At 44.9% G+C, this 11930-nt stretch overlaps 1 long non-coding RNA gene across 1 annotated transcript; it reads left to right on the top strand.

The window, feature by feature from the left end:
* Positions 1-9069: 9069 nt before the first annotated feature.
* On the top strand, positions 9070-11563 carry LOC117199959 (uncharacterized). The gene is made up of 3 exons (XR_004481325.2): positions 9070-9598; positions 10266-10376; positions 11155-11563. It is a non-coding gene; the product is annotated as an uncharacterized LOC117199959 (long non-coding RNA).
* The last annotated feature ends 367 nt before the right edge of the window (positions 11564-11930 follow it).

The following is an 11930-nucleotide window of genomic DNA, read 5'->3' as shown; positions in this document are numbered from 1 at the left end:
TGGCATCCTCCAATATACGATCTCCCTTCTTTTTCTGAGTTTCTAACTGGGCACATTGGAATAAAGACTTCCAGCTTCGCTGACACGTAAGCATGGCCCTGTGACCAGTTCTGACTATTGCTCTGTGAGTGGAGGTGTGGCTTTCCAGGTCCCTCATCCTGGGACCCGCCCCTCTTCTCTTTGGCTGGTTTTCCATTGCAGTGGTGACAAGGCACGTGGGCCATGAGGATGAGGGCAACCCCACAAGAATGGCGGAGCAATCAGACATACTCTAATGATAATTCAAAAAGCTACTTATTTGATCACTACTAAAAAAAAAAAATTAAGTGGGAGGTACCCAATGTGCTAGGTAGGTGAAGCTTGGTTCTGGGCAAAGCTCTTGAACCTGAACTGCCCTGCCAGCCCTCTCTCTATATAGGTACTTAAATTCTTTCTGTGTTAGCAGCAGAACCAATATCCTATAACGCCCTTACCCAAACTGCCAATGCTCGTGCTAAAAGTATTATTTAGGATGCTTTGGGCTATAAGTATCGCTAACATCCAGTCTTGCTGAAAAGTAGCTTAAGAACATAGGAATTTAAAAAATGATGTCGGGGCTTCCCTGGTGGCGCAGTGGTTGAGAGTCCGCCTGCCGATGCAGAGGACACGGGTTCGTGCCCCAGTCCAGGATGATCCCACGTGCCGCGGAGCGGCTGGGCCCGTGAGCCATGGCTGCTGAGCCTGCGCGTCCAGAGCCTGTGCTCCGCAATGGGAGAGACCACAGCAGTGAGAGGCCCGCATACCGCAAAAAAAAATAAAAAGATGTCATTTCACAAGAAATCCAGAGGTAGGGAGTTCCCAGGGTTGGTTCATTGTTAGGTTGCTGTTGACAAACTGCTGCTATGACAAATTATCACACACTTGGTGGCTTAAAGCAACCAAATTTATTCTCTTACAGCTCTGGAGGCCAGACGTCTGAAATCAGTTTCACTGGATTAAGGTCAGTTGGCAGGGCTGGTTTTTTTCTGGACGCTTTAGGGGAGAATCTGTTTCCTTATCTTCCTTAGCTTCTGGAGGCCTTCTGCTTTCCTCAGCTCATGGCCCCTTCCTTGAATCACTCCACCTCTTGCTTTCTATTTCTGTACTCAAATCTCCCTCTGCGTTCCTCTTCTGTGGACCCTTGTGATTACCTTTAGGACCCGCCCAGATAATTCAGGATAACCTCTTCATCTCAAGATCCGTAACTTAATCACACCTGCAAAGTCCTTTTCCTTACGTAAGGTAAGATTTACAAGTTCTAGGGATCAGATCATGGATATCTTCAAGGTATCCTACTTGAACACTCAGTCTGCCACAGTTGTTAAGCACCCAGGCTCTTCTCATTTTCCTGCTCTGCCATTCTCAGTGTTTTGGTGCTATCTCCCTTCATGGTTTTAAAATCACTTTGGGTTCCAAGCATCACATCCTCACCAGGCCTTATCTCCAGCAGCAAGGCAGGGGTCTTCCCATCCTGCCTCTTCCGTTATTAAGGAGGACCTGCTTTCTCAGAGCTTCTCAGCAGAAGCCACAGCAGGTCCCAAGACTAGCTCACCTGCCTGTGATCTAGCTGCAAATGAGCCCGACAATTTGCTGGCCTGGCATGTTTAACATCTACAGCAGGACATGGGTGCTGCTTCCAAGAGGGAGAATAACAGCTGGGGAGGCAACTACTCACTCTTGAAGGTCCTGCACGAAGTTTCCACAAGCATGAGCATCACCAAAGAGCCCTTGTCTCTGGACAGCCATGAAAAGCACATGTGCCGAGAAGATAATCACGTTTACTGTATTTACAAAAGAATATTCTATTTAACCATCAACCATGAATGGAAGAAAAGATGTTTAATATTGGGGTGTGTGTGTGTGTGTGTGTGTGTGTGTGCGCATATATGCAAAGCACAAACATAATGTCTAACAATTTTGGTCACTAAACACAAGGATAATGTGTGACAATCAAGTTGTCCTTTTATTGATTCAACCAGCATTTGAATCACCTTCTCTGTGCCAGAATTCTCCATCAAGGGCTGAAGTTACAAATATGAATAAGAAAAGATCCCTGGTGTCAAGGAGGTCCTGGATCATTGTGAGAGAGACAGACAATCTAAGTGAAGGAATAGCACAGCTCTAATGGAGACAGAAGACGCTGGGGTGACACACAATGATGATTTGTGGAACCCAAGTGTTGTCAAACTTCAAGAAGTATGGAAGCAGGAAATGAAGTATCAGGAACCAGGACTGGCGGGTCATTTCTCACTTTCCCATTTCATGGTTTCTTCCCTCCATGCCTTCTTTCCCTTTCTCTTTCTCTGTCCAGCCGCCTTACAACTAATGGGCCCCCCTACAGTGGGCTGTCCCACTATAGTGTGGTGAGGTCATACTATACTATAGATGCTACAGCCAAAGCAGGAGGCTTGAAAGGCACCCACAGGTACCTCTCAGAGGTGATGAAAGGGAAAGAGGAAGTGGAGGACAGGCAGAGGCAGGGGTTGTAATCTGAGTCACTTAAGTTAGCTGTCTGTACCCACTTTCAGGCAGCTCGCTCCACTTCTTTGAGCCTGGAAAAGAGTGAAAAAAGACCTTGCTGGGTTTGGAGGAGGAAGGAGCCGCCCACTGCTCTCTCTAGGGGGCACCAGCAGAGGCTGCCATGTGGAGGCTCAGGGCCAGTGTAGAGATGGGGGCTGGCACAAAGCCAGAGCCTGTGGTGTTTTTGGATCCAGTAGGAAAAGTTCCTGCCCAGAAATAACAGAGACTGGAGAGTGTGTGTGGGATTTTCTCTTACCCTCAGCACGTCTCTACCTCCACCCTGGCCTCACTTCAGGAAGGAGGAGGTTGGAGTACTGTTGCTGCTAGCAGGCCACTGTTATTTCTGGAGCTTGTGTACAAGTTTCACTTCCAGGACCAATTACAAGGCAAATGCTTTTAGTAGGAATTAGTCTTTTGTGGGTAGACATTTCAGGTTGCAAAGGCCCTGAATCTTTAGGAAAGCTGACCTTTGTCATTGGAGAAGGTGAGAGGGGTAGAAATGGGGACACCATCTTAGCTGTGATTAGCTGGCATTTCTCCCAAAAGCTAACATGTATTTCACCTCAACTTCATTAAAAATGATGTTGGTAAGAATACTTGGGTAGAGTAGATAAGAAAACTTATTTTGTTTTAACATGGAAACATTGCCCCCTTTCTCGGCTGTCAGGAGCATCTCAGGCCCGCCTTACCTGGGAGGGAATTCACAGGGTCTCCTTTCCCCTCCAGGGAGGGAAGGTGAAGCCCTGTGTTTTTAAAAACTGGCTTCTCCCTGCCCTGCGGGGGGAAGCGCTGTTTCTTGCTGTTGTTTAGGATCTTTATTTGAAAGGGTTATGGAGGTCGTTCCTGCTGGGGTGTTAAAGGCAATTTTGAGGAGAATGAAAGAAGGAAAGAAAGGAAGGAAGGAAGGAAGGAAGAAAGGGAGAGAGAGAGGGAGGAAGGAAAGAAGGAAATATAAAGAAAGAATGTCTCTATGTGTATAACTGAGTCACTTTGTTGTACAGCAGAGATTGGCCCAACATCGTAAATCAACTATACTTCAATTTAAAAAAATTTTTTAAAAGAAGGAAAGAAAGGAAGAGAGAAAGAAAATAAGATGTTCAGGGGGCAGAGCTGGGGATTCGGAGGAGAAAATCTGGAGGTAGTGGTGAGAGGAGTGGCTGCTAAGAGGTGTCACGTGAGGGGCCCCCAGAAAAGGGCCATTTGGAGGCTGTTCTTGAATTCAAGTCTTGCCAGCCTTCCATGTAGCTCATACAGTTTTCACCACACATTCTGGCTTCCTTTATTTTCTATAACAACTTAATTCTAAGTGCCTAATCCTCTGGGGCTTCACACTTAATACCCCGCCGCTTCTACTGGCGCCCGCCATTGTTTTGATTATTTATTTAAATCTGCATCTTCAGGACTTGTTTTGTTTTGTTTTGTTTTTGTGGTTGACAGGCCTCTCACCATTATGGCCTCTCCCGTTGCGGAGCACAGGCTCCGGACGCACAGGCTCAGCAGCCATGGCTCACAGGCCCAGCCGCTCCGCGGCATGTGGGATCTTCCCGGACCAGGGCACGAACCCGTGTCCCCTGCATCGGCAGGCGGACTCTCAACCACTGCGCCACCAGGGAAGCCCCTGCAGGACTTTTGATGGTGGCAGCGAAGGCCTGTGTGATCTTCAAGGCCTCTGTCCGGTAGGTGTCTGCCCGGACTGTCCCTCCAACATGCAGGTTCATGCAGGTTGCCCCTGGGATGCTCCTCGTTTCTGTCCACTTGGTTCCGTCAAGTCCCAGGGCCTTTTCTGTGCTATTCTGTGAAGGAATAAGAATCCCCCGACACAGGAGCTTCGTCTCTGCAGCAATCAGGACACAGAGCCTCAGTCTCTGGGCCTCAGGGACATCTGTCCAGTGACAACTGCTTGTCCCTCCTTTCCCCCAGCATGAAGCAAATTCTTTCTGGTGTGGAGCGTCCCCTTCTCCCCCAAACCCACTTCCAAACATTCAGTATCACCATGGGCTTTAGGCTTTCAGAAGCCACTGTCAGGAAGAAGTCTGTCTGTCTCTCATTCTCTATAGCTTTCCATCCTCTCATATCCCTGCCAGATGGCCATGGGCATGAAATAAATTATCTGCTGGAAATGGGGAAGGGGCAAAAGAGAAAAATATGTGGAAAAATTAGTTAAGGCTTCAAAGTATTATTCTGCACACATGGAGGTTGGAAGCTCATGTCCTCATCCCAGGACTAAACCAGTTGGAACCTCTGGAGTCAGAATCACCTATTCCTGAGTTGTACTTTTTCTCAAGCTGGTTCTGAGCACCATTTAATGTGTTCAAATCACGCGGGGGTCTTGTTCAGTTGGGTGATGGGACCTGAGATTCTGCATTTTTAACAAATACTGCTGGTGGTCGGAGGACCACACTTTGAGTGGCAAAGTGCTAGCATGGAGTGCTAGTGTGTGAGTCTGCGTGGCTCCTCTGTGACACTCCTCAAGTCCCTGGCGGCGGTGGTTTGCTTGCGCTGGGATTGGACATTGCTACACCCTCACGGATACTGTGATCTGTGGACTGGGCTTTACCGACTGGTCATCTAGACCCACTCTGCCTCCTTGCTTCACCCTCCCCTCCCCTCACCCACGCCCTACTCCCACCCTCACTGCTACCCCTGCGCTGCCTTTAGGGCCAACTCTACTGCTACACCCTGGTCTTCCTCACTCTGTGGGCCTCCTCTGACTGTAGATAAATAACTGAACAGCTCCAGAGAATCTTTAAATGTGCTAACACGATAAAGTCCTTCTTCTTTCTGGGAGAAAAGGGGAAGTGAAACTTGAGCACGCAAGTAAAGGTGAGTCAGGAGTTCTTTTTTTCTCTCTAGGTCCACTGTCAGTGGAAAAAAAATTACAACTTTCTACGCTAGCCTTGGCTTTGAGAGAAGAACTGAGCCTGTAGGGACTCCTGCCCCATTCTGATAGGTGGAGGGAAAAGAGAACTGACCCCATACATGCTTGCATGGCCTGTGTTTGTCCCTCAAGTCCTTGGGGAGTCGTGGGGAGAGTTATAGAATATAAGTGGTGAGATTCTTTTCTGCAGCCATGGGGAACTTGTGGTGTTCAAAGTAGCATGGCTTTAATCTCTGTTACTTAATAATAAGAAAGCAAGTCTAAAGTAGAGGGATAGGAAAAGACTGACTTGTGGGGCTCTCCAGACATGGAGAATCATCAGTTGCATTGAAAGATCTAATGGTTGGAGTGAAGCCAGCAGTGGCCAGTGGACTGTAATGCCAGTGGATCCAGAAAGAGACCCCTGACATATGGTTGCTGAACTGTGGTCCTGGACCAGAGTGAGAACCCCTAAGGCCTGAGGGGCGGGGTAACCATTAAAGTCACCAGCCCCGTGGCCAGACAAACAAAGAGAGCATTTCTCAGAGCCATGACACCCAGACTAGGGTCTTCAGAAATCTCCATCAGTATCACCAGGGGAAATTTGATAACAGCGACCTCAGTGCCTACCTTAGAGAGGCTGATTCAGCAGGGCCCAGTAAAGAATATTTTTAAAAATACTGTTTGGGCAATTTTTGACATGCAGTCAGTCAATGCCTTAGCACACGATTTGCCAAATTCTTAGCAGAAAATTTCATTTACTAGATAAGTACTTATTGAACAACTACCGTAAGCCATGTATTGTTCTAACTCCTGGGCAAGCTGTGAACAAGACAGATTCCTGGAGCTTCGAAATATGAAACAAATAAAAATGAGGAGTGGATTTTTCAGGAATTTGAAATATTCATTGTTTGGCAGAAAATGCTGGTTTTTTGCTGAGCCTCTGGAGCACCGCCAGATTCTGTGACACATCGTCTGAGTAACATTGCCACGGAGGCCCGGGAAGCGGGTTGGAGCAATAAAACTAGCCCAGGTGTCAGTTACTTGGCCGATTAGGTGGGACACTCTATGGTCTTATTCTGTGCACATAAAGCGTGGGATACAGCACACAGCCTCCAGAGGGCCCTCGTGGCATTTTTGTTCTCTTTCCCTTCTCTGCTTGGGGGCAGGTTAGCTGATCTACAGGGAAAGTAGGAGGAGGAAACAGGAGCATAGCACCTGGAAGTGTGTTGCAAGAGAGATCTGCAGATCAAGTGGGATGATGAGGGGCACAAAAGGCAGAGGCCGAGAAAGGGCCCAAGTGCTGCCACAGCAAGGAGCACCCACAGAGCCAAAGGGCGCAGCTGCTGTGGGAAAGAGTCTGGGAGCTCCTCAGAAAAGTGAAACATAGTGTCACCAAATGACGCATCAGATCCATTCCTAGTTATATATCCAAGAGAAAGGAAGACACACGTCCACACAAAAACCCGTACACCAAAGTTCACAGCAGCAGTATTCACAATAGCCCCAAAGTAGAAACAACCTAAATGTCTATCAAGTGATGACTGGATGAGAAATATAACATATCGTAGCGTGGAATATTATTCAGCCATAAAAGGAATGAAATACTCATACATGCAGCAGCATGGATGAACCTTGAAAACATTACAGGAAGTGAAAGAACCTGGTCACTAAAGACCACATGTTGTATGATTCCATTTATATGAAACGTTCAGAATAAGAAAATCGAAAGAAACAGAAAGTAGATGAGTGGAGTCCAGGGACTGGGGGAAGGAAGGGATGTGTAATGACTGGTATTGGGCATGGGGTTTCTTTTGGGGTGATGAAAATATTCTGAAATTAGTAGTGGTAATGGCTGCACTATCTTATGCATATACTCAACCCCCTGAACTGTACACTTTAAAAGGGTGAATTTTATGGTGTGTAAATTATATTTCAATTAAAAAAAAAGAGAAGAGCAGCTAGAGAGAATAAAGACAACCCATGTTCTGTGGCTAAGAACTAAGAAGATGCTCAGAGCCTTTTGCACCGCTGGTAGAACCCACAAGAGGCTGCAGAAAGGGACCCAGGGTTCAGATGACAAAACTGGTGATTGTCTTTCTTTGCTGGGGCTTGAAGAACTTATCAATCTCTCAGAAAAGAGGGATCAGTGATTCACAAAACTATGCCTGTTATAATAATCATTTTTTTCTGGGCCTACATTGTTTACATATGTTTATATTCCAGTCTTTGGAATGGTTGGTTAATTTTAAAGTACTCAATTTTTCAAAGACCCAGTTCTAGAAGCCCATTCAGGTTGTTAGAGGAGTTGAATGCTGGGTCTGGTGCAGTACAGGTTGGTGGTCTTGGGGACTAGACATAACCTTCAATGCTAGCCCACCAGACACCAGGATACAGGTCTTGATGGTAGAGAGCGCTCCTAGAACAAGTCTCATAGGCTCCTGTTGGGTGGATGAGGAAAGTATCTTCAGGAGAAGCAACTTAAAATTTGCATGCTGTATGAAAATGCATTAGGAGGACAGAAGGTGTTTTTAAGCATGAAACGTTTGGCTCATTGATGGGAATAAAGGCCTGCCAGTGCGTCGTAATTCCACTTTCTGGCTCCTGATTGCCTTGGGGTTTTCTCCCGTGGTTGGTTCTGACAATGTGCCATTTTACTGAATGTGTCACTGTCACTTCCAAGCTGCCACATATGCTCTGCTACACATCTGGGATTATGGCACAGGTTTGCAAAACTGATTAAACAAAAAAACCTTTTGAAGTTTACCTTTAGTGTTTTGCAAGGAGGTTGCTCACCACCTGCTTGTTGATACTCTCTAGTGATTGTTTTGCATATTATCAATGAGTAGCATGCAATTACATCATTATAATGACAAGTAGTAAACTGAACACCCAGCAGGGTGTTTGTGGGGGAAGATATGTACTCTCTCTCTAGTCCTAGTGCCCTGAGGAGACTCCACAGTTAGACAAGCCAGTGGCTTCAGGGAGATAAGGGTCCTGTGGTCAATTGCTAAAGCCTGGGGATTCTAGAAACCCTCACCAGGCCATTAGGCAGCAAATCTCAAAGGCTGATGGGACTGCCAGACTGAGGTTTGCCCAGAGGACCCACCTGAATGTCTTGCTACCCGTATTTCTGACCCAAATTATTCAAGATAAACCTCCTTTCTGGAACTGACACTGAATTAAAATGATCCCAATGATATGGATATAATTAGAATCTGATTTGTTCATTCATTTTTTAAAAACAGCTTTATTAAGATATAATTCATATACCATAAAAGTCACCCTTTTAAAGAGTACAGTTCAGTAGTTTTTAGTAGTTGTCGTTTTTAGTTTTAGTAGTTTTCCTAACCCCTGGAAACCACGAATCTACTTTGTGTCTCTATGGAATTGCCTCTTCTGGACATTTTAAAAACAGAGTCATACAGTAAGTAGCCTTTTGTTACTGGCTTCTTCCACTTGGTCTAATGTTTTAAGGATCATTCATGCTGAAGCATGTATCAATACATTTATTCATTAAACATTTAAAAAAATTGTGGTAAAATACATTTAACATAAAATTTACTATCTTAACCATTTTTTAAAAATGATTGCATGTTTTTTTAGATTTATTTATTATTTATATATTTTATTTATTTTTTTGGCTTGTCAGGTCTTCGTTGAGACATGCAGGATCTTTGTTGAGGCATGTGGGATCATTCGTTGCAGTGTGCGGGCTCTTTGTTGTGGTGCACGGGCTTCTCTCTGGTTGTGGCGTGCGGGCTCCAGTGCACGTGGGCTCTGTAGTTTGCGGCACGTGGGCTCTCTAGTTGAGGCACACGGGCTCAGTAGTTGTGGCCCACGGGCTAAGTTGCCCCACACCGTGTGGGATCTTAGTTGCCTGACCAGGGATTGAACCTGCGTCCCCTGCATTGGAAGGCGGATTCTTTACCACTGGACCTCCAGGGAAGCCGCCTATCTTAACCATTTTTAAGTGTGTTGTTCAGTACTATTAAGTACATTCACATTGTTGTGCAACCAACCTCCAGAGCCCTTTTCATCTTGCAAAATTGAAAATCTACAGCCATTAAAAAGCAGCTCTTCATTCTTCCCTCCTCCCAGGTCCTGGCAACCACCAGAAGAAACCGACTACCAGAAACCATTCTGCTTTCTGTCTCTATGAAGATGACTACTCTCAGTACCTTATATGAGTGGAATCATCCAGTATGTATCTTCTTGTGACTGGCTTATCTCACTTAGCATAGCGTCCTCCAGGTTCATCCATGTTGTAGCATGTGTCAGAATTTCATTCCTTTTTAGGGCTGGATAATATTCCATTGTATGCACATACCACATTTTGTTTATACATTCGTCCACATTGATGGACACTCGGGTTGCTTCCATCTTTTGGCTATTGTGAATAATGTTGCTATGAACATGGGTGTACAAATATCTGTTTGAGCCCCTGCTTTCAATTAATTTGAGTATGTACTCAGAAATGGAATTGCTGAATCAGATTTTTAATTTTTTGAGGAATCACCATACTGTTTTCTATACTGGCTGCACCATTTTACTCTTCTGCCCATATGCACAAGGGTTCCAGTTTCTCTTATATGTCTCCAGCACTTACTATTTTTTTGGTAGTAGCCATCCTAACGGGTGTCAGGTGGCATTCATTCACTCTTAATGAACATCTGACATATCAGGCAAGGTGGGTGGGAAGGGTGCTGTCAGTAAAGAAAACATGTGAACAAGATAGTAAACATAGTCCTTGCTTCAATCTTAGAATCCATTTAGGGAAGTAAGATCATAATTTTAACTTCAACAATTTTAAATGAATTACTGTGTGCCGACACTGTGCTAAGTTCTTAATGTGTTTTCTCTCATTTAGTCCTTTCAACAGCCCTGTGAGGTAGATACAATTGCTGCCGTCTAAGAGGGCAGGAAACTGGGACACCGCAGTGATTTGACAAATGTTTCCAGGCCAGAGTTCAAAGCCTAGGTGAGCTACCTCTCACTCTGGAGCCTCTTTGTTAACCAGAGGATGAGGTTAGCCTGATCTTGCAGGGCTGGAGGGACTGGCCTGGCCTTCAGAGGTGAAGGACAGACAGTGCCAGGGCCCACATTCGACACATTAATTGTCTGCTGTAATACACTTTCATCCCACTATCTAGAACTAGAGCAGAATTTATTTGTAAGTAGGTAGGGATGGAGAATTCACCTAGATGCCCTCCATTCTCTCCATTGCTATTTTTGCAGAGGAGGGAAAAGGACCCCAGGTCTCTAGCTTGTGTCTTAACCAATGTCATATAGATACACACAAGGAGAGGTGGGGAACCAGGACCTAAACGTTGGCCTATTGACAAGGCTGATTCTTGCTTAATCTAGGATTGTATTGTTGATTCACGCTTCTACTGATATATATGTATTTACCCTGTGAGCCCTTTCCTTCCTTCTTTGGTCAGCTATCACAGAGGTACCCAGAGGTGAATCATGATGGAACCCATTTCCCTTTCTCAGGATTAGACTAGGGATGGGAGTGTGACCCAATTCCAGCTGAGAAGATAAAGGGGAAGTCTGTTGATAATTAATAATATAATAAATAATAATAAAATATAATATAAATATATATATTAATAAATAAATTAATATATAATTAAATAAATATATATAATAAAATATAATAAATAATAATAAAAAATAATTTTTCCTTTAAGAAAAATATTGGAGCCTATCTTGCAAAACTCTTTTTTTTCTCATGCCTCTACTTTCCTTCTCAGAGCACTAGTGTGAAGATGTAGAGCTTGGAGTTGTAGCAGCCACTACGTGACAATGAGGTGACAAACCTAAGGACAAGAAGCCTAAAGGATGTTAGAAAGAGGATGTGTCTTGATGACAGCAGAGATCACTGAGCCCCAAAACCAGCTCCAGGACTGCGGACTTCCAGACTTCTTGTTACTGCAGATAAACCAAGGTCTACAAGGCTTAAGCCACCGTTGCTCAGGAATTCTGTTACTTGCAGCCAAATATATCCTAACTGAATTATTCCCCAGCTGGGTTTTAAGTTCCTTGAAGAAGGGATACTGTTTTAAATTTCTTTGTATCTGTCATAATACTATGGAAGGTTTTCATCCACAGGGTAGGCACAAATGTATTGAATTAATACATGAATAGACAGAAGAATAAATAATAGCTATCGAAAATGCTCCCTCCTAAAATATGGGTCAGGTTGGGCATGGATTGGGTGGGGCATCCTGTAGTCAGAGGCCACGTGCCAACGCGCTAATGGAATCAAAGAATCTTAGAGCTACAGATCACTGGGCCTACCCCTATCATTTTACAAACAAGGAAACTGAGGCCTAAAGATATAAAATGCTTAACTGACATTTGTCAGTGACAAATATGGGGCTAGGTTGCCCTGCTCCCAGAATAGCGGTCTTTCTGTTCCACTGTATTTCTTATCTTGGCTGGTGAGCCCAACCCAGGCCCCTTCACCCCAGAATAACTCCAGGCTCCTCACAGTAGCACTGCAGTAATTTTTGGCCTAGAATCACTT

This window comes from Orcinus orca, chromosome 3 (genome assembly GCF_937001465.1).
Source record: "Orcinus orca chromosome 3, mOrcOrc1.1, whole genome shotgun sequence".
Classification (NCBI taxonomy): Eukaryota; Metazoa; Chordata; class Mammalia; order Artiodactyla; family Delphinidae; genus Orcinus; species Orcinus orca.
Note: the sequence above shows the minus strand (reverse complement) of the source record. Positions and strands in the feature narration are given on the sequence as shown.